This window comes from Physeter macrocephalus, chromosome 21 (assembly GCF_002837175.3).
Source record: "Physeter macrocephalus isolate SW-GA chromosome 21, ASM283717v5, whole genome shotgun sequence".
NCBI classification, from domain to species: Eukaryota; Metazoa; Chordata; class Mammalia; order Artiodactyla; family Physeteridae; genus Physeter; species Physeter macrocephalus.
Genome location: NC_041234.1, coordinates 77,350,774 through 77,372,092, shown reverse-complemented (window position 1 = coordinate 77,372,092; position 21,319 = coordinate 77,350,774). Strand labels below are relative to the sequence as shown.

Here is a 21,319-nt window from a genome sequence, read left to right as displayed (position 1 = left end):
GTTTTGATTTGCATTTCTCTAATGATTAATGATGTTGAGCATTCTTTCATGTGTTTGTTGGCAGTCTGTATATCTTCTTTGGAGAAATGTCTATTTGGGTCTTCTGCCCATTTTTGGATTGGGTTGTTTGTTTTTTTGTTATTGAGCTGCATGAGCTGCTTGTAAATTTTGGAGATTAATCCTTTGCAAGTTGCTTCATTTGCAAATATTTTCTCCCATTCTGAGGGTTGTCTTTTGGTCTCGTTTATGGTTTCCTTTGCTGTGCAAAAGCTTTTAAGTTTCATTAGGTCCCATTTGTTTTTTTTGATTGTTTTTATTGCCTTTTCCCTAGGATGTGGCAGAAATACAAAAGATCATGAGAGATTACAACAAGCAACTCTATGCCAATAAAATGGACAACCCGGAAGAAATGGACAAATTCTTAGAAATGTACCACCTGCCAAGACTGAATCAGTAAGAAATAGATGATCAAGTTGGGTTTATCCCAGGAATGCAAGGATTCTTCAATATATGCAAATAAATCAATGTGATAAGCCATATTAACAAATGAAAGAGAAAAAATATATGATCATCTCAATAGATGCAGAAAAAGCTTTCAAAAAAATTCAACACTCATTTTTTATAAAAACCCTGTAGAAAGTAGGCATAGAGGGAACCTACCTCAACATAATAAAGACCGTATATGACAAACCCACAGCCCACATGATTCTCAATGGTGAAAAATTGAAACCATTTCCACTAAGATCAGGAACAAGAAAAGGCTGTCCACTCTCACCACTATTATTCAACATAGTTTTGGAAATTTTAGCTACAGCATACAGAGAAGTAAAAGAAATAAGTGAATCCAAACCTGAAAAGAAGTAAAGCTGTCACTGTTTGAAGATGACATGATAGTATACCTAGAGAATCCTAAAGATGCCACCAGAAAATACTAGAGCTAATCAATGAATCTGATAAATTAGCAGGGTACAAAATTAATTTACAGAAATCTCTTGCATTCCTATACACTAACGATGAAAATCTGAAAGAGAAATTAAGGAAACATTCTCACTGACGGTTGCAACACAAAGAATAAAATAGTTAGGAATAAACCTACCTAAGCAGACAAAAGAACTATATGCAGAAAACTATAAGACACTGAAGAAAGAAATTAAAGATGATGCAAACAGATGGAGAGATATACCATGTTCTTGGATTGGAAGAATCAACATTGTGAAAAAGACTGTACTACCCAAAGCAATCTACAGATTCAATGCAATCCCTATCAAACTACCACTGGCATTTTTCACAGAACTAGAAGAAAAAATTTCACAATTTGTATGGAAACACAAAAGACCCCGAATAGCCAAAGCAATCTTGAGAACGAAAAATGGAGCTAGAGGAATCAGGTTCCCTGACTTCAGACTATACTACAAAGCTACAGTAATCAAGACAGTATGGTACCGGCACAAAAACAGAAATATAAATCAATGGAACAGGATAGAAAGCCCAGAGATAAACCCACTCACATATGGTCACCTTATCTTTGATAAAGGAGGCAAGAATATACAGTGGAGCCAAGACAGCCTCTTCAATAAGTGGTGCTGGGAAAACTGGACAGGTTCATCTAAAAGTATGAGATTAGAACACTCCCTAACACCATACACAAAAATAAGCTCAAAGTGGATTAAAGACCTAAATGTAAGGCCAGAAACTATCAAACTCTTAGAGGAAAACATAGGCAGAACACTGTATGACATAATCACAGTGGGGTGCATATATCTTTTTCGAATTACTGCTTTTGTTTTCTTTGGATAAATACCCAGGAGTGGAATTGCTAGATCATATGATAGCTCTATTTTTAATTTTTTGAGGAACCTCCATAATATTTTCCATAGTGGCTGCACCAATTTTACAATCCTACCAACAGTGCATGCGGGTTACCTTTTCTCCACATCCTCATCAACACTTGTTATTTCCTGTCTTTTTGATAATAACCATCCTAATGGGTGTAAGGTGATATCTCATTGTGGTTGTGATTGCATTTCCCTGATGATTAGTGATGGTGAGCATCATTTAATGTGCCGTTGGTCATCTGTATGTCTTCTTTGGGAAAAAAATGCATATTCAGATCCTCTGCCCATTTTTTAATCGGGTTGTATTTTGATGTTGAGTTGTAGGAGTTATCTGTATATTTTGGATATGAACACCTTATCATACATACCATTTGCAAATATCTTCTCCCATTCAGTAGGTGGCCTTTTCATATTGTTGATTGTTTCCTTTGCTCTGCAAAAGCTTTTTCATTTGATTTGGTCCCATTTGTTTATCTTTGCTTTTGTTTCCCTTGCCCAAGGAGACATATCCATAAAAATATTACTAATATGGATGTCAAAGAGCTTACTGCCTATGTTTTCTTCTAGAAGTTTTATGGTTTCAGATCTTATATTTATATCTTTTAATCCATTTTGAATTTATTTTTGTGTGTGGTGTGAGAGAGTCATTTATGGATTTTTTCCTCCCCAACTAAAGTTTATGAAAAATAGTATAATACTATTATAAGTTTTAAAAATCCATTTGGAAATTAATAATTGGCATGAGATAATTCTCTGATATTATTTTTTTTCCAAATGGATATCCAACTTCCCAAAAGCATCTATTGAATCTATCCTTCCTCCCACTGTTTTGAAGTAGAACTTTTACCATATATTTAATGCTCATATGTACTTGGATCTATAGGAGAATATATTGGTTAAAGACAAGAATCTTATTGTACATACTATTCTGTACTATGGTTTTCCTCAAATTAATTTATAAATTTAGCACTATCCAGTCAAACCAGTTCTTTTTTAAAATAACACCTGAAGCAACAGTTTGAACTGAAACAGAATTTCTTAAATTTTCTAAAACTGCTGGACTGAGCAAAACTAAGACTGAGCAAAACCAAGGCAGAGCATTCTTGGGAGAAATCAGTTGCACTAGAAGAAGGGAATTAAGCATTTGCCTACCTTTCCAGTAAGATCTATATTTCAAGTAACCAAATAACCCTGTTAATGAAGGAAAACACTTTCTTTCAGATTAGAAGAACATTAACTAATAAGCATATAAGAATGATAAGATTCAAAAATTATCATTTTGTGATCCCCAATGAAATAATTGATTTAGGCAAGGATTATCAATACATGCCTAAATCATCAGATGCCAGTCATAAGGGGAAAAACATAACTTTAGAAAAGAGGAATTGTATCATCACCAGTTTAACCCAGTTTAATTTAATTGAGTTTTTCCCCTAGCTGCTTGAGATAGATGTTTTGACGGTTTATTTCCAGTCTTTATTAATTTCACAGGTTTGTTTGCTTAGGTTTATCAAAGTAACATTTACACACAGTAAAATTCAGTTTTTTTAGATGTAAAGTTTTATGAGTTTTGACAAATGTATGCAGTCATGTAACTATCATCACAATCAAGATATAGAATATTTTCATCACCCTAAAAAGTTCCTTTGTGCCATTTATAGCCAATCCTCTCTCCCCAACCTCAGCCTCTGGAAACCACTGATCTGATTTCTGTTCTTGCAGTTTTGCTTTCTTCAGAAAGCCATATAAATGAAATCAGCCTTTTGTGTCTGAGTTTCTAAGATAGTGCTTTTGAGCTTTATATACATTGTTACTTGTATTAATAGTTCAGTCTTTTCTATGGCTTAGCATTGCACTGTATATATGTAGCACAATCTGTTTTCCATTCACCAGTTGATGAACATTTGAGTTGCTTCCAAGTTGAGCCCATTACCAATGAAGCTGCTATAAATGTTTTCATACAAATCTTTGTTTACTCCTCCCTGGGTATATACTTAGGAGTGGGATCATTGATTTTCTATTAAAAAACTGTTTTACCAAAGTGGCTGTGCTATTTTACATTCCCACCAGCATTATGTGACAGTTCCAGTTGCTCAAATCCTCACCTGTACTTGGTTTTGTCATTTTGTAACTGAACAGAATTTGGGTCCACTCACCTGCATGCAGTAAAGTCAATCTACTCACTCCCAATTGTGGTGAAGGAAAGTGCAGCGTTTATTGCAGGGTGTCAAGCAAGGAATCCAGGTAGCTAATGCTCAAAAGACCTGAACTCCCCTATGTATTTCAGGGAAAGATTTTTAAAGACAGGGTGAGGAAGAGGGTTGCAGGATGCATGATCAGCTCCTGGACATTCTTCTTATTGGTTGGTGGTAAGGTAATCAGGAGTCAACATCACCAGCCTTCTGGTTCCCACCGGTCTGGAGTCTATGTGCTTGTGGGCAGCATGCAGTTTTCTTCCACCTGGTAGGGGTTTCAATATCTGCAAAACAGCTCAAAGGATGTGGCTCAGAATATTAGCTACATTCCTTGAGGAGGAACTAAAGGTCCTTGACTTTGTGTAATGGCTAAAATATTATTATGTTGTCTTGTTTGACTGTTTTCCTTTGTTTCTGAATTTTCTCACTTTTCTGATTACATTTATTCTTTGGAAATTGGGGAAGGCCTAGGAGGCTAAAGTTTTTCTACAAACAAGATATGGAGGTGTGGGGCCTGTCCTGGGGAGGCCCCATAGGGTCCTGCTCCATTACAATTTTTTAAAGTCACTGTAATAGGTATGGCTATTCTAATCTTTTGCCCATAATTTTAAATTGGGTTATTTTTTTTCTTATTATTGACATGTAAGAGTTCTTTATATATTCTGGATACAAGCCAGAATTATATTAGCTATGCTGACTTGCAAATATTTTATCCCAGTCTATGATTTGGCTTTTCATTTTCTTAACAGCATCTTACAAACAGCAGTAGCTTTTAATTTTGATAAATCCAATTTATTTTTTCATTATGGTTTGTACTCTTTGTCCTAGAGAAAATTTTTACCTGACCCAAGATTACAAAGGTTTTCTATTATGTTTTTTTCTAGACATTTTATAGTTTTAGCCCTTACATTTAGGTAGATGATACATTTTGAGTTAATTTTTGTGTAAAGTGTGAGGTTTATTTTTATTCCATATGGGTGGCCAATTGTTCCAGCATCATTTGTTAAAAAGACTACTCTTTTTCCACTAAATTACCTTGGCACCTTTGCTAAAAATCAACTGACCACAAGTGTGGGTCTGTTTCTGGGCTCTTTATTCAGTTTTGTTGATCTATAAACCTATCCTTTCACCAAAACCACATTCTTTTGATGACTATACTTAAGTCTCAAAATCAGGTAGTGTGAGACTTCCAATTTTGTTCTTTTTCTAAGTTGTTTTGTCTATCCAAGTCCTTTGTTTTTTCTGTATAAATTTTTAAATCAGCTTGTCAATTTCTAATCCAAGAAAAGGCCTCCTGAGATTTTGTACCCCACAAATTCTCGTATGTCACAATTTCATTAATGCTCAGTTCAAAATACTTTCTAGTTTCCATTTTTATTTCTTCTTTGACACACACATAGGTTATTTAGAAATGTATTACATAATTTCAAAACATGTAACAATTCCCAATTTATTTTTAATTAACTTCTAGCTTAATTTCACAATGGTCCGAGAACATACTTTGTGTTATTTCAATCTTTAGAGTTTGTCAGGACTTTTTTTATGTCCTTCACATAGTCAAATTTTGTAGATGTTCCATCTGTACCTAGAAAGAAAGTGTATTCTGCTGTTTTAGAGTATGGGGTTCTATATTTGTTGATTATGTTAAGATTATTAATTGTGCTATTCAAATATTTTGTATTCTTATTGATTTTTGTCTGATTTTATACTGAGAGAAGTCTGTTCAAAATCTCCCATGACATTTCTGCCATGGAACTATACAATAATGATAATGAACAAATTGAAACTGCATGCAACCACATGGATGAATCTCACAAATATAAAGTTGAGTGAAAGAAAGCAGACACAACATAGCATGGAGTGGATGATTCTATTTAGATAAAATACAAAAACAGGCAAAACTAATCTATGTTTTTACAAGTCTGAATAATGGTTACTCTTGGTAGGGAGAGAGGGTTTAGGGACTAGAGGGGGATAACATTAGGGCTTCTGGGGTGCTGGTAATGTTCTCTTTCCTGATCTGGGTTCTGGCCACACAAATATGTTCATTTTGTGAAAATTTATCAAGGTGTACATTTATGGTTTGTGCACTTTTCTGTCTGTTATATCTCCTAAAGCTTACTTTAAAAAAAGTAGTCAGCCTCACCAGTGATCAAATTCTGCAAATTCAAACAACAGTGAAATATTATGTTTTCTCACCAGAATTATGATTCTCTGTATTTGTATAGAGGTAGACAAATGAATACTCCTTTGCATAATTGTCAGGAGTATAAACTAGTACAATTTTTTGAATGAATATGTGTATTAGAAAGTTTTTAAAATGTGTATACCTTTGAACCCAAAAATTTAATTTCTGGGAAAGCATCCCAAAGAAATGAGAAAACAAATGCACAAACATGTATTCATAAAGGTGCTCATTGCAGTGTTATTTATAATTCTATAATGCTAAACAACTTGAATATCCAGTAGGGGATAGGTTAAAGAAATCATGATACTTTCATATAATAGAGTACAGTGTAGTCTTTAAAAACTATAACAGAACTAAAATTTTTCAATGGAAATATATTTATGATATACATTATTTTTAAGTAAAAATAGGTAACAAGATGATATGTATATTATGGGTTTTTTATTCAAATACATATGTATATACACGTATATACAAATATACAGGGAAAACTCTAGATGGATATATATACATATAAAATAAAATGTTAACAACCGTGAAATGTCCCTTTTTGTCTTTACTGATACTCCTTGCTTTAAAATCTACTTTATCTGATGTTGCCATGGCTACATCAGATTTCTTTTGTTAATATTTGCATGGTATATCTTTTTCCATCCTTTTACTTTCAACCTTCTGTGGCTTCGTATTGAAAGTGAATCTTTTCTAAGCAGCAAATAATTATTTTTTTAATCCAGTCTGACAAGTTTTGTCTTTTGATTGGAATATTTAGGCTGTTTACCTGTAAATTTGTGGTATATTTGGGCTTAAATCTACCATCTTACTATCTGATTTCTACTGTATTTGTTCTGCCTGTTCTATATTGTTCTTTCTCTTTTCTCTTGCCCTTTTTTGGATTGCTTAATAGTTTTAAATTCTATTTTCCCTCTCTATTACCTTGTTAATTATACATTTTTTACTATTATTGCAGTGGTCACCCTAGAGATTACGAAATGTGTCCTAGACATTATTAAAGTCTAATACAAATAATTTTACCACACTGTCTGACATAAAGTGCTCCGAAAATATTTGATCCCTTGCCTGCATTCCCCACTTCCATCTGTGATTTCGAAGCCTGTGCTTTTCTGTCTATATATCACTGCGTTGGAAACCTAATGATGTCAGTCCTACACTTCAGCCCTTTAACACAAGGTAGGGGTTTTTATCTCCCTTTCCTCATCTCATCAAAAGAAGTTGATGAACTGGCACCCATATGCATGTGTCACTTCCAAGCAACTATAACATAGTCAGATCTTTATCCCTGAAATTACATCATCTAAAAGGGTAAATGTGGTAAAACTGGGAAGTTGTGCATGTCAAGTCAGGGTAAGAACCCAGACTGGATTCAGGAAACCTGGAAATGTTTTTACCCCATCTTGACCTATCTTCATTTATAGGTCACTTGATATTCTTGGCTCTACCACTAGATGTCAGCAAATCCTAGAAAGGGATGGGTTGTTCAGGGTGTAGGATTCGAGGTGTTTATTCCTATTCTCTTTCTGTTTTAATGTATTTTCCAAATGTTCTACAAAAAAAAAAGGTATCACTTAAATTCTAGGAAAAATATAATTAATATTACCCATATCAGGCACTTACTAGCACCATATCCATTACTCTTTGTTATAGAGCAAAATAATACAGTTCATTATCACTACCAAGCTATCAGTGGGTATCTTACTTCTGTAAATCCAGTATCTTTCCCAAAGACAAGGCTGGTTCTCACTCTCCCCAAGACTCAGTTTCCACAACTTTAAAATGAGGATAACAATTCCCCCCCAAAGTGTTGATCAAAGTATGTAATGCCACCATGTAGGTGCGAGAGCCAAGGTCTGTGCAAATCGATCCCCACCCAGTTCAAGAGATACACAGGAAACACAGGAGTACTGTAGGGAGTAGCCCACAGTGCAGGTTGCCCAGAACACAGAGCACTTGGGAGACAAAACTGGAAACATAGTCTGGATCCATGGGGTAGAGAATGCAAGCTGGGGAAAGGAGTTTGAAGTTCTCTTGGTAGGTAGTGGATTGCTTCTGAGAGTGTTTGTGTAATTATATCAGGGTCCACTTTAGGGAAACTACTATGGGCAGCTGTGTGTAAAGTGGCCTGGAGACAGGCAGGTGGAAGGTTTGGGAAGCCATTACAGTGGTATGATACTTGGGGGCTTAAACCACCTGCTTTCTCCGGGGGGCCTTCTCTACAGTGTGGACAGGTCAGCAGGGCTTGACGAAAGCTTGGGGTGGGGGAAGGGCGGGGCAAGAGAGAGGTTGATAGATCTATGAATAAAGCATATATGAAACTAAGTAGATATCCTTTTAGTCTTTTTATATAAAAAATCTTTCAAGCACAATTTCAAGCACATATACAATAAGTATATGTACTGCTTAACAAGCAACTTTAAAAATAACATATTGTTTACTCTAAAAAAAAGGCTCTTCTTTAGAAAAGAGAAAAATATGAAGACAGATGCTGCCTAGGGATCAGAATCAGAGTTGCAATTCTGAAGGTCTCGGTACCAGAGGCTTTGCAAGTGGAGGAGAGAATGGAGAAGGGACTTGGCCTTGGCCTCACAGCCAGGTCTTTGCAGAATTTACCACCCGCTGGCAGCAATCTCTCTGAATATAAGACATTCAGCGGTTTCTAAGCCCTAAAACTAGACATCAACCTCCTGCCTGAGTTGAAGAGAAAGCTGCATGTGTGAAGACGTTTGAGACATAGAAACAAACACATACACAGATACACTGTCAAATCAGTTGCTTTAACCTACTCTTTTCTCAACAAACAAGTATATTGTGAACACATTTCCAGAACATAACATATGAGTACATAATTTTCGTCAGTTGGCTCACATATTTTTGCTCTTTAGTAATTTTTATCTTAATAAATTTTCCTGAGTATAAATTTCAAACAAGACAAATATGTATATATGTAAATTGAAATTATCCTATAATCCCATCTGCCTGACCCTCAGTCCTTTTTAAAAAATATTTATTTATTTGGCTGTGTCGGGTCTTAGTTGCGGTGGCATGTGGGATCTAGTTCCCTGACCAGAGATCGAACCCAGCCCCCCTGCATTGGGAGTGCGGATTCTTAACCACTGGACCACCAGGGAAGTCCTGACCCTCAGTACTTGACCCAAAAATAATCACTGAAAATAGACAGATGTCTATTCTTCAGATGTGTTTCTCTGTATGTAATTTAATAATGTATAATTACATATAATCAGATATTTACATAAAATATACTAAAATGCACATATTCTTCAAAATTATAATCATGTTATACATATTCTTCTGCAACTTGCTTATTTCACTAATATGATTTCTATTATTTGCTAATGTTTATTAGCCACAAATATTGGTCCTCTAGTGAATTTTCTGTTGACATCATTAACCTGTTGGTTAGTAAATCTGCCTAACATAGCAGAAATATAAACCCCATGGAGTTTGCAAATATTTTCTCTCTACTTTTCACATAACTTTTACTTTTTTCCTGCCATACAAAGTGTTTTACATTTTTCAATATTATTGACTAAAATTATACAGTTATATATAAAATTATTTAAAATAAATAGAAGTCACACCTATTAGGATGGCTATTATATTTTTAAAGCAGAAAATAAGTGTTGGTGAGAATGTGGAGAAATTAGAATTTTGTGCATTGCTGGTGGTAGTGTAAAATGGTACAGCTGCTGTGACAAACAGTATGGAGGTTCCTCAAAAAATTAAAAATAGAATTACAATATGATCTAGCAATCCCACTTATAGGTATATACACAAAAGTAGTGAAATCAGGGATTCGAACAAATATTTGTGCACCAATATTCATGGCAGTATTATTCACACTGATTGATAAGACTTTCTCCTTCACCAAATTTTAGTCAGGTTCCTCTGAACCTTTTTCTCAACTAGGTCTCAACCTTTGGACTCTTGTGTTCATCCTTGCATAGCCCAATTTTAACAAAAATCCTGCTAAGTCAACTTAGCAAGAATCCCCACTCCCAATATCTGATCACCATGGCCTGCGTTCAGCAAGAACCCTGGTCAGGTTGGTTTAACCAGAATCCACCCCGACTTCAATTTTCCATCCACTGACTCCCCACTCTGCTCCTAGGCTATGAACCTGTATTTGCCCATGATGTACTCAGAACTGAGCTCAGTTAAAATCTGAGGTTTCTTTACTCTTATTACAATAGTTCCTGAATAAAATCTGTTCTTAATACTTTAACTACTATACAGCTCTGGTTTTCTTTAACAGCAGAAGGCAAAAGATGGAAACAACCCAAATGTCCACCAATGGATGACTATCATACAGTGGAATATTATTCAGCCTTAAAAAGATATGAAATTCTGAAACATGCCAAATGAAAGAAGACACACACACACACACACACACACCCCAAATACTGTATGATTACACTTACATGAGGCACCTGGAGTAGTAAAATTCATAGAGACAGAAAGTAGAATAGTGGTTACCAGGGGCTGATGGAAACAGGAAATTAATGTTTAATGAGCATGGAACAAGATGAAAAGAGTTGTGGAGCTGGACAGTGGTGATGGTTGTACAACAATTTGAATGCACTGGATACCACTGAACTGTGCACTTTAAAAAGATTATAATGGTAAATATTATGTATATTTTATAAATAAATAAATAAATAATACAGCCCATTGTAATAGAAATTGAGCAATACCCTGGGGAGCATCCAGTGCCAGCCCCTAGAGAGATTAGAGCACTCAGAGCCCAGGCGGCTTCAGGACACAAAGGACAAAGCTTTAGAGTAATTCAAGGCTTCACTATTTATCTCTCTTATCCCAGCCCACACTCAAGTATAAGGATTACGCATGCACATGCATGAATACTAGGAAGCATGGCTCACTGGAGCCATCTTTTTTTTCACAATTTATATACATATTTTCCCTTTACTTCATTTCATTCGCTTGGATACTTAATCTACCCATATGTTCTAACTTACTTATCTCAATTACAGACTTAAGGAATGGGTCTCTTCAAGAGTCACTGTCAAATCTCGCTTTATTTTGAAAATGGATGACCTAAGTAAGTGGTTCTTTCTCACATTCATGGCCCTTTAATATGTCTTCTTCCTAGGTTCTGTGTGCTGGACTAGTGGATATATATTGCTTCACCTCTACAGACATCATAAGCCAGAGGGGAAGATGGTGGGGGACTGGACGAAATAGGTGAAGAGGATTAAGAGGTACAAACTTGTAGCTATAAAATAAATAAGCCACCTGGATGTAATGTACACATAGGGAATATAGTCAATGATATTGTTATAAGTTTGTATGGTGACTGATGGTAACTGGACTTATGGTGATCACTTCATAATGTATAAACTATTGAATCACTATGTTGTACACCTGAAACTAATATAACATTACATGTTAATTATAACTCAATTTAAAAAAACACAGGTTTGCCTTCTGAAAAATAACCTAGACTGAAAGAAACAATCATATCAAGTCCGTAGAAAGAAATGAAACACAGAATCAAAATGATGATCTTTTTATAGTTGCTCACATCTCAGGGCTCATTTTTAAATAGGTTCTTAACAATTTATATTTTTTATTAGAGTCTACAGTCTGCTAAATGAAAGCAGTAATAAGATATTTCATAAAGTATCATACAATTTAAATCTTATGAACTTAATTTCATTAAAAAATTAGGTGCATATTCATCCTGGCTACCCTAAAAATGCTATGTTTCATCTATGGTCTAAAATAATGTATAAGAGATTTAGTTCCACCACTAAAAACAATCCCATCACTACATTTTTTACATGTTTTACAACAAAAAGTTTGTGCTCTTAAATCAAAAAGATCCACAGACTAACTAATTCAGCATGTAAAAAATAATTTTACAAAAACACCAAGAAAACCTTTCAAACTCACTTTTATTTTCATTTTTCTTCCTCACAGAACTTCTCCATACATCACATTTCTTGTAGCTATAAAGTCACTTGATGTTGGTCAGGTACCATTTTATGCCTAAACTTTGCTGGCATGAAAATATGACACTTAACCAGTGTTAAATCTATAAAATATTTATATAGGGCAACACACTAAGGTTTATACACTTGGCAATTAAACCAAATAAAAATAGGACAAGACCCCCATTCTACATGTTTCGAATCAAGTGTTCACAGTCCCTATCTGGTGACTGTCCACTGATTCAAAAAGCAGCAGAGGCAACAGGCAGTTACTTCAAAGGACATTGAACACTATGATCTAGAAGCACATTATGATGTTACCCCAGTGTCATGTACCACCCTACCTTTGTCCAGGGTGGTCTCATAATTCTAGAATGGCAGGTCCAGCTGATACAAAATAAAGACAGACAACATAACATTTAGTCTGTGGAGATATCCTAACTCATTACCATGCACACACTGTGATTTTGAACACAACTCGTCCTAAAATCTTGTCAAGAACATCCTGGTGTTTTCGGTTGGGTAATCCATCTACCTTTCACTTGACTGTTACTTCTTTTACGGTACTGCAGGGTCAAAGGTGACCTAGATGGCAACTAACGGCTATAGATGCCTCACATGCAGTTTTTTCTCATAATATGGAAAATATTTTATTCCTATAATTCCATTGGAAGGATAAGTTGATAGAGTAGCTGTGTTTTCATCCTTCGAAATACATTCTAGAGTTGGTTCTCCTTAAGGCTTTAATTCAATTACTCTGTTTGTTTTCACATGAATACAAGGCTTTCCTCTGGTATAACCAAACTCAGGATCATCCACACCACCACATGCTTGCAGTAAGACAGTAAAAAACTGACATGCAACATAAATTGGACTTCTCTCTTCAAAAGGCACTTTATCAGGACAGACTGTGAGATTCTTCTGTTCTTCTAAGTCATATGGCTTTAGGTCTTCAATGTACCCTTTATAGGAATCTGGATCAGACAGATTGAATGAATATTCCAACGCAGTCACTGATTTTGGAAAAACCGTAAGTCCTGGACTATCTGGTCACGATATTTTGGAACCTCCTGGTTCAGATTCTGAAACATAGCCCACATTGTGAATGAGAAGAGTGCAGCCAGGAACCCATAAGAGCCTGGGTAAAAGGGCAAGATCAAACCTTTGTTTAAGGGTCTTTTCACTGTTCAAATACAAGTGCGTTTTTGTGTATGATGTGCTTGTGTGATTAACCCACTGCTGTACATTCAGTGTACAGTACACACTCAATACTCCCACTCTTTCCGACTGGTTGGGGTGGCAGCGTGAGTCACAAGACAGCTGCAGGGGTGGAAATTTCCTCTTCCTGGGAGTGGAGCAGGGTCTGGCTTCGCTGAACCGCTCGGCAGGCGCGCTGCGTACAAATAAGACCCTGGGGGCCCTCGGGCCGCAGGCTCCGGGCTCCAGGAAGGGGTCCCCGGCTTCCTGGCGCCGCTCAGGAAGGGAGGCTCCGGCTCATTGGAGCCGTCTTAGAGGCTGCTTACCACAGCATCATTTGTCCATCTCGCTATACTGGTTTCTGAGCATGCTTTCATATATCATGAGAATTAGCCCTAATTTGCACATATTTACTCTAACCATTTCAGACAAGCTTTGCTGGGATGTTATTGTTTTTGTTATTTGCCATAGGGCGTTTTAAATTTTTCAGTAATAGAATCATTTACAAGTAATACAGCTAACTATAAAAAATGATCGAAAAGTAATATCCTGGCCACCATCGATTGCACAGGGAGATTAGAGCATTCAGAGCTCTGGTAGTTTCGGGACACAGTGAGAAAGCTTTATTGTAATTCCAGGTTTCACTACTGAGCAGGCATTTACAAGACAGTGTCCCTGATTTACTTCACCTCTCCTAACTTCCCATAGCCTGGTCTGAATTAGGGATTTAATAAGAAGTATCCTGAATAGCTCTTAAGATCAAGGGAGATTTTGGGAGCCTGGTGCTTAATCCCTCACCCACATGGCTCCCCAGGGTGGGAGACATGATGAAATCACAATGCCACATGAACAGTTCTGTGGACCACTGACTGGTCCCCTCACACTTTAGGAGAGTGACATAGTGTCAGCCACTGTCTGAGTCAATGGCGCAAAGCATGGGCCTGGGCACACTGCACTCTGTATCCCCTTTGCTTTGACCCCAGGCCATGTACCTCCACCAGCCCTCTCAGCTCACAGTGATTCTCTAGGTCCTCGTAAAAGGTAAATGTCATTTTTGTTTGTTATTCATGTCAGAAGTTCTCCAGCTGTGGTCCCTGGACCAGCAGCATCAGCATCACCTGGGAACTTGTTAGAAGTGCATATTCTTGGGCCTCACCCAGATGGGGCCCAGTAATTAGTGTTTACACATCATACAGATGACACAAGGTAGTTTGAGAACCACTGCTCTAATCTAGAAATGACTGAGAGAGTTTTATATGTTATCACCTCTCTGAGCCTGTCTTCTCAGTGGATGTGACAAAATCCCTCACTTTACCACAGTGGTGTGAGGAATAAATGGGAAATCCTTTGCAAATGGTATCTGTTGACACTTCTGTGTTGTAAGATGAATTACCTCCTGGAGCTAGGAAAAGAATAGAAAATCCTTATACTATTTCCTTTTTTAAAAAAAAAGTGCTATAACTGATCTAAAAAAATAAAGTCTTTTAAAACTGTGCTTTCTTTTCCTCCTTACTTTATCTTCCAGGAGACTATAATACAAAATATTGTGAGAAAATCTATTTTTAAATGTCTGGCACACAATAAGACTTCAACAAATGTTAGTCCTGGCCAACTCTGATTTCCCTCTCACATAAAAGAGATAAGTTTGACATAAACTACATAGAATACAGCTATCATAGACAGCATCTGGAAATGTAAGCAATAAGTAAAATATACATATATTTGCGTAATGTATGAAGCTTTGGTGCCATGTCTTCATTGCATGAAGGAGGAGTCCTGAGGGAAGAAAATACTCCCACCATGTCCTTTTTTAAAGATTTATTTATTTATTTATTTATTTATTGGCTGCGCTGGGTCTTCATTGCTGTACGTGGGCTTTCTTTAGTAGCGGTGAGCAGGGGCTACTCTTCATTGCGGTGCATGGGCTTCTCATTGTGGTGGCTTCTCTTGTTGCAGGCTTCTGTAGTTGTGGCATGTAGGCTCAGTAGTTGTGGCTCATGGGCTCTAGAGCACAGGCTCAGTAGTTGTGGCACATGGCCTTACTTGCTCCGCAGCATGTGGGATCTTCCCGGACCAGGGATTGAACCCATGTCCCCTGCATTGGCAGGTGAACTCTTAACCACTGCACCATCAGGGAAGTCCCATCCACCATTTCCTTTTATTCCAGGTGGTTACCTGACCCTATTAGTTTAGCTCAAGTTTGACATTGAAGAGGAATCATTTCTGCCTGATTAGTGTGGCTAGAGGTTTTGCCTGAGCCTCAGGCCTAATGCAAATATTACCAACTTGCTTAGAACATAGTCTGTAACATACCAGCCACTCAGTACATGGGAATGAACGAATGAATGATAGTGACTCCTGCGCTCAGTCTCCGGATGATCACCCATCTCCTCATGTAGAGGCCTGCAATCATGACCTCTGATAAATGGAAAGAAGCAGGTTTTGAGAACCTCTGTGTATCAGGTTTTGTTCTAGGTGTTCAAGATACATTAGTGAACAAAACAAAGTGTTCGCCCTCCATGTAGCTTACATTCTAAATTCTTAGAATATAGAGGAAGAATCAGACAATATACACTGTAATGTCAGGTAATGATATGTGCTATGAATGTGCATGTGGATATGAGGCTTAGCAAATAGAATTATTATTCTGCCAGCAGCTTAGAGAAATGGCTGATGCCAATTCTGAGGCATTTAATGTACAAGATAAGTCTAGAATATCTTGTCATATCATTTAGCAAAGAAGCGGTCAAAGATTACTAGGGTAAAAAAATAAAGGAATGCTGAGGTCATGTCAAAAGCACACAGGAGATAACCTGAAGAGTCTTCCACTGGCCTAAGATAGAACTTGAGCATAAAAAAAGACTATAACAAAAAAAAAAGACTATAACAGATTGAAACACGTTGAACATGTTTTTTAAACTGTCAAGACAGTTCTCAGGAAAAGATATATGAATGACTCAAATATATGAAATAATATTCAACCTTACTCATAAGAGAAGTATAAATTAAAACTAAAATAAGATATAATTTCTCACTTATCAGATTGGCAAAAAGTCAAAGGTTTGACCACATAGTCTTTAGTGAGGCTGTGAACAGACATTCTCATGCTTTGATGGTGGGAATGTAAAATAGTACCACCCCAATGGAGGGGAAGTTGTCGAATCTTGAAAAATTACATAAAGCTTTTTCCCTTTGACCCTGTAATCCCACTTCTAGGAATGTATCCCAAGGATACACTGGCAAAAATACAGTAAAGCATATGCAGTAGATTATTCACTGTAGTTCTATATGTAATAGCAGAAGGTTAAAAAAAAACAAATGTCCATCAATAAAGGACTGTTTGAATCAATTGCAATACATCCACATGAAGGAGTATTATGTAGCTGTTGAAAGAATGAGGAATATATACTCTATATACTACTTTGGAATGATCTCCTGGTATATTGTTAAGGTGAAAAAGACAAGGTGGAGAAAAGCATGTATAGTATGCTACCATTTACCTAAAAAGGGAGAGAGAGGGATGAGTACATAGATGATAGTGCTAGAGGATGATTATAGATAGAGAGAGAGAGAGAGAGAGAGAGAGGTTCCTGATATTAAATCAAAATAATGGGAAGACATCTGATCCACTCCCATCTTGGGCCCCAGGAGTTCAGGCTATGGGATTGGCAGCAGCAAAGTAGCCCAGCTTTGTGAAGACTCCTAGGCACCCAGGCACGCATCTTCCTCACTGAAGCCACCACCAAGATTTCTAAGAAGGTCAATTCAGCTAAAGAGGCAGTAAAGAAAGAGCCCAAGAGGAGATTCACAGGTTGTAGCCAAACCTGTTCCTTCCAAAGTTGAGACTAAGCCAAAAGCAAAAGGCAACAAGAAAGAATAAACCTTCAGGAAAAATGTGCAAACAAGAGGGAAAGGAGGAGCAAAAGGGAAATCCACTGGGACTGGGGTGGCTAACCAAGACACTAAAGGCTGCAAAAAAGAAGAAACAAAAAAGGAGAGCATGGCCTCTGATGCAGCAGGATGGAAAGAAGTCAAGTCTGACTGGCATACTTAAACCAAGTCTTACTGATGGTCCCCGTGCCTCCCTTCTTCAACAATATGGAGGAATGTTATCAGCTATTTAGAAAATGCAAATTTTTAGTAGTTCCAGAAACATATTTTTAAGAAGGGAGAAATTCCACCTCATTTAAAAGACATATTTAGATAAGTGTAAATGCTTTGTTTAGGAGGTGAAATCATGTGCTCGCTGTTTATTTTTCTGTAAAGCCATAAATTAGACAGATATTGAATGAAAGGAAACTTTGACTGCCTTGTGTGTCAACTTAGCATTCCGTAGACTGGAGACGAGGGTAGTGTTTATATCCTGTTATACAAAGCATAACAAAATGGTAATTTAGAGCCACAATCATGCACTTAACATGTCATAAATATTTAAAATTATTTATTCATATTGTTTTATTAATTATCATATCAGAAAGCAAGAAAGCTATCAAAGACAATTGGGGTAGTGTCAAAATCACTCAGGAACCAACTTGAAAGGGCTACAATGACAATTTGAATATCATTAAGAATAATAACTGCAATGAACTCATTAATTGAAACATCACAAATGTTAAAAACCCATGAGTAATAATGACTCTGAAAAATATATTCATTGGTCACCTTTGGAGGATGGTGCTAAGGGAATCCAAACTGCCCCTCAGAGTGATGAAATAGATTTCGAGAGGAATTTTTCCTTTATAGACATATCGCAACTAGTAAATGAAGGAAGAATTATAGAATTGGAATATCACCATCTTATAAACCCCTAATGAAATAATGAATCTAGGTAATGACTATCAATGACCACTAATATCACAAAGAAGAGATTCAGCCAGATATTCTGTACCTCTTGATGGAAATACACACAACATTTATGAAATATTCCTGCCCCAAAAAATCAATCTTGAATCAGATCAAGGCTCTAGATCTACCAGTTTACAGGAAGTATAAGGAACAAAAATATATGTTAACCAACACTTCAGAGATGTGATCAGCAAAATCCAAAATGTGAGAAACTTTACAGGATAAACAACTGTTTTCTTCAACAAATAAATTGAAATAATAATTTTAAAATAAAAACAGAGATAGGGAACCAATGAAGAGAGACTTAAAAGACATACACAAAATATAATGTATAGACTTATTTGAATCCCATTTCAAAGAAACTGTAAAAGGAAAATTAGGCATTCAGGAAAATTAGAACACTAAATGGAAATATAATGTTAAGAAATATTGTTAATTGTTTTATGAATAATAGTGATTTCTTTAAAGTCCATCCTGTTTGGATGGATTAAATACATTTGACTATAAATGGATAATTATTGAAGTTAGTTGGTGAGAATATGTTAATCTATTACTATCTACTTAGGTATATAAGTTTGAAAAAATCCATATTAAAAATATAAGAAGCATACATCTACAGCATCCCTACTATAAATTCATGTCCCTACTAAGAGTTGAACTCAGCATGAACATAAATGCACCATTGGTCTAGTTTGGTAGAAGTGGTTCAGAAAAAGCAATAATGAGGTCAGAAAAAGAAGTATAATTAAATGAATTATGAAGGTCAAACACAGTAAGTCAAAAAAACATAAGCTAAACCCTTCAGCCATCCATAGGCTCTCAAGATATTAAGAAGATAAAAGTAATACTAGAGCTTTTTTAGATATTCTTGGAATTGTATTCGATTGGAGTCTTACCAGATGCATCTGGTAAAGGAATGATGATAGTGAGTTAGTTCTTCTAAAAAAACAAACTTTGATCATCTGCAGCCTCCTCTTCTGCCTTTCTTCTCTGTCTCAGTAAAAGCTGCCATAGCCTCATCCAACCAGTTGTTCAAGCCAAAAACCTAGGAATCATTGACACGTTCTTCTCCCTCATTCTCCACATCCAATTCTTTACCAAGAGCTGTTAATTTGCAAATACTTCTAAAATACTTCTACTGCTCTCCATCTCTACCTCTACCATCCTAGCAAATGTCACCATAATTCTCATTCAAACAACTGCAATAGCCTCTCAACTCTTTTAGTCATCCCTCCACTCTTGCCCCCTCCAATCAATTCTCAGAAGTGCAGCTAGAATGTTTTCAAAATGTAAATCCTGTCACGCTCATTTCCCTGCCTAAATCCCTGCTATGTCTTCCGCTGGGTCTTGAGATAAATACCAGAATCCTAAACATAGTATATAAGGCCCTGCGTAATCTGGCCCTTGCTACCTCTCTAGCTTCATCTTCCACCATTTTGCCTCCCACTCTCTGCAGTCCAGTCACATTGACCTTATGTTCTTCAACTGCATCACACTACCTCGGTGTCAAGATCTTCAGGTATACGGTTACCTCTGCCTGGAACTCTTCCTCACACCCTACTTCTTGACCCCATTCTTCTGGATAACTCCTATTTATCTTTCAGATACCAACTTCATATCTCTTTCTAGAAGTCCTCTGACCCTAACTCCTCCACTCCCAGATAAGATAAAGTGTTGACAGAGTACTTCTCCCATCATAGCCCTTATCACACCGTATTACAATTATTTGTTTAATATACTTCTCTCCCAGTAGACTCTAAGCTCTATAAGAGAAATAATCAGGTATGACTTGTTCACTATTTTATTTCCAGCATTTAGATCATTGCATGGCACAATTTACTCAAAAAATAGTTGTTAAATGAAAGACAAATAAGTCCCTTGTTGTTTTGAGGATTTCCCTGTTCTGAAGGTGACACAACTGTTTTATTAATGTTTATTAATGAATACTGGTTTAAAAAACATCAGAAGAGTCTAAATGTTACAATATTTTCATGTCCTGATGTTCCGCCTATCCACAGACGGTGAGACATTCTATCAATAAGGCCTGTGCCTAAGAATGAGTTTATACATTATGAGTGCCTGCTGTTTAAGGTCAATTCTCCACCTGTACTCTGAATCCATTCCTGTCCAGTATCTTCAGATACTTTGCCTACTTCCTTATCTCTCTTTATAGATCATTCTAATAGATCATAGTAGCATCTAAGCCTGCTCTAGTATCACTCATCTTTGAAAAGCCCTCACTTGATCCATATTCTTCTCCACCTACCACTCAATTTCTCAACGGCTCTTGAGAGTAAAATTTTTCTAAAGAATTATCTATTCTCATTGACTCCCCTTCTTAATCTCCCATTCACTCTTCAGTGTACTCTGAAATGGCTTCTCTATCTGAAATGGAATCTCTATCACACCACTGAAACTACTCTTTTCAAGGGCACTGAAGACTTCCATGGGCCAAATCCAGTGGACACATCTCTGTTGTCTTCTTGCTTGATGTCCTAACAGTTGAATTCCTTTTTTGAAACAGTGTCCTCTCTTGAATCCTGGGGTACCACTGTCTACTAATTTTCTTCTTACTCCACTAATCACTCCTTCTCAGTCTCCTTTGCTAGATTCTTCCATATGCTGGGGTTCCTCAGGGATCTTTTCTTGACCCTCTTCTCATTTCCCACTCTATATCCTTTCCCTAAGAGCATTCTCATGATTACAATTACAGCCTATGTACTGGTGACTCCCAAGACTATAACTCCAGCCCAATCCTCTCTGCTGAGCTTCAAATTCACATACCTGACTGCCTACTGGACATCTCCACTTGATATTCTTCAAGTACTTCAAATTCGAACATGTCTGATAGCAGAGTCATCATCTTCATTTTAAATGTGCTTCTCTTCCAATGTTACCTATCTCATGGGCACTACCATCCAATCACTTGCAGAAGCTAGAAAACCAGAGTAATTCTTGATTTATTCTTCCCCTCTATCTCTAATCAGCCACGAAATTTTACTATTTCTACAGCATTAATATCTTTTGACTCTTTCTAAGTATCTTTTCCCCATCCCCAGAACCAGAAGCCCTATG

At 36.7% G+C, this 21,319-nt stretch overlaps 1 pseudogene; it reads right to left on the bottom strand.

Moving 5' to 3' along the window:
- Window positions 1-12,647: 12,647 nt before the first annotated feature.
- LOC102992799 (sodium/potassium-transporting ATPase subunit beta-3-like) lies at window positions 12,648-21,104 on the bottom strand (annotated as a pseudogene).
- Between the last annotated feature and the right edge of the window lie 215 nt (window positions 21,105-21,319).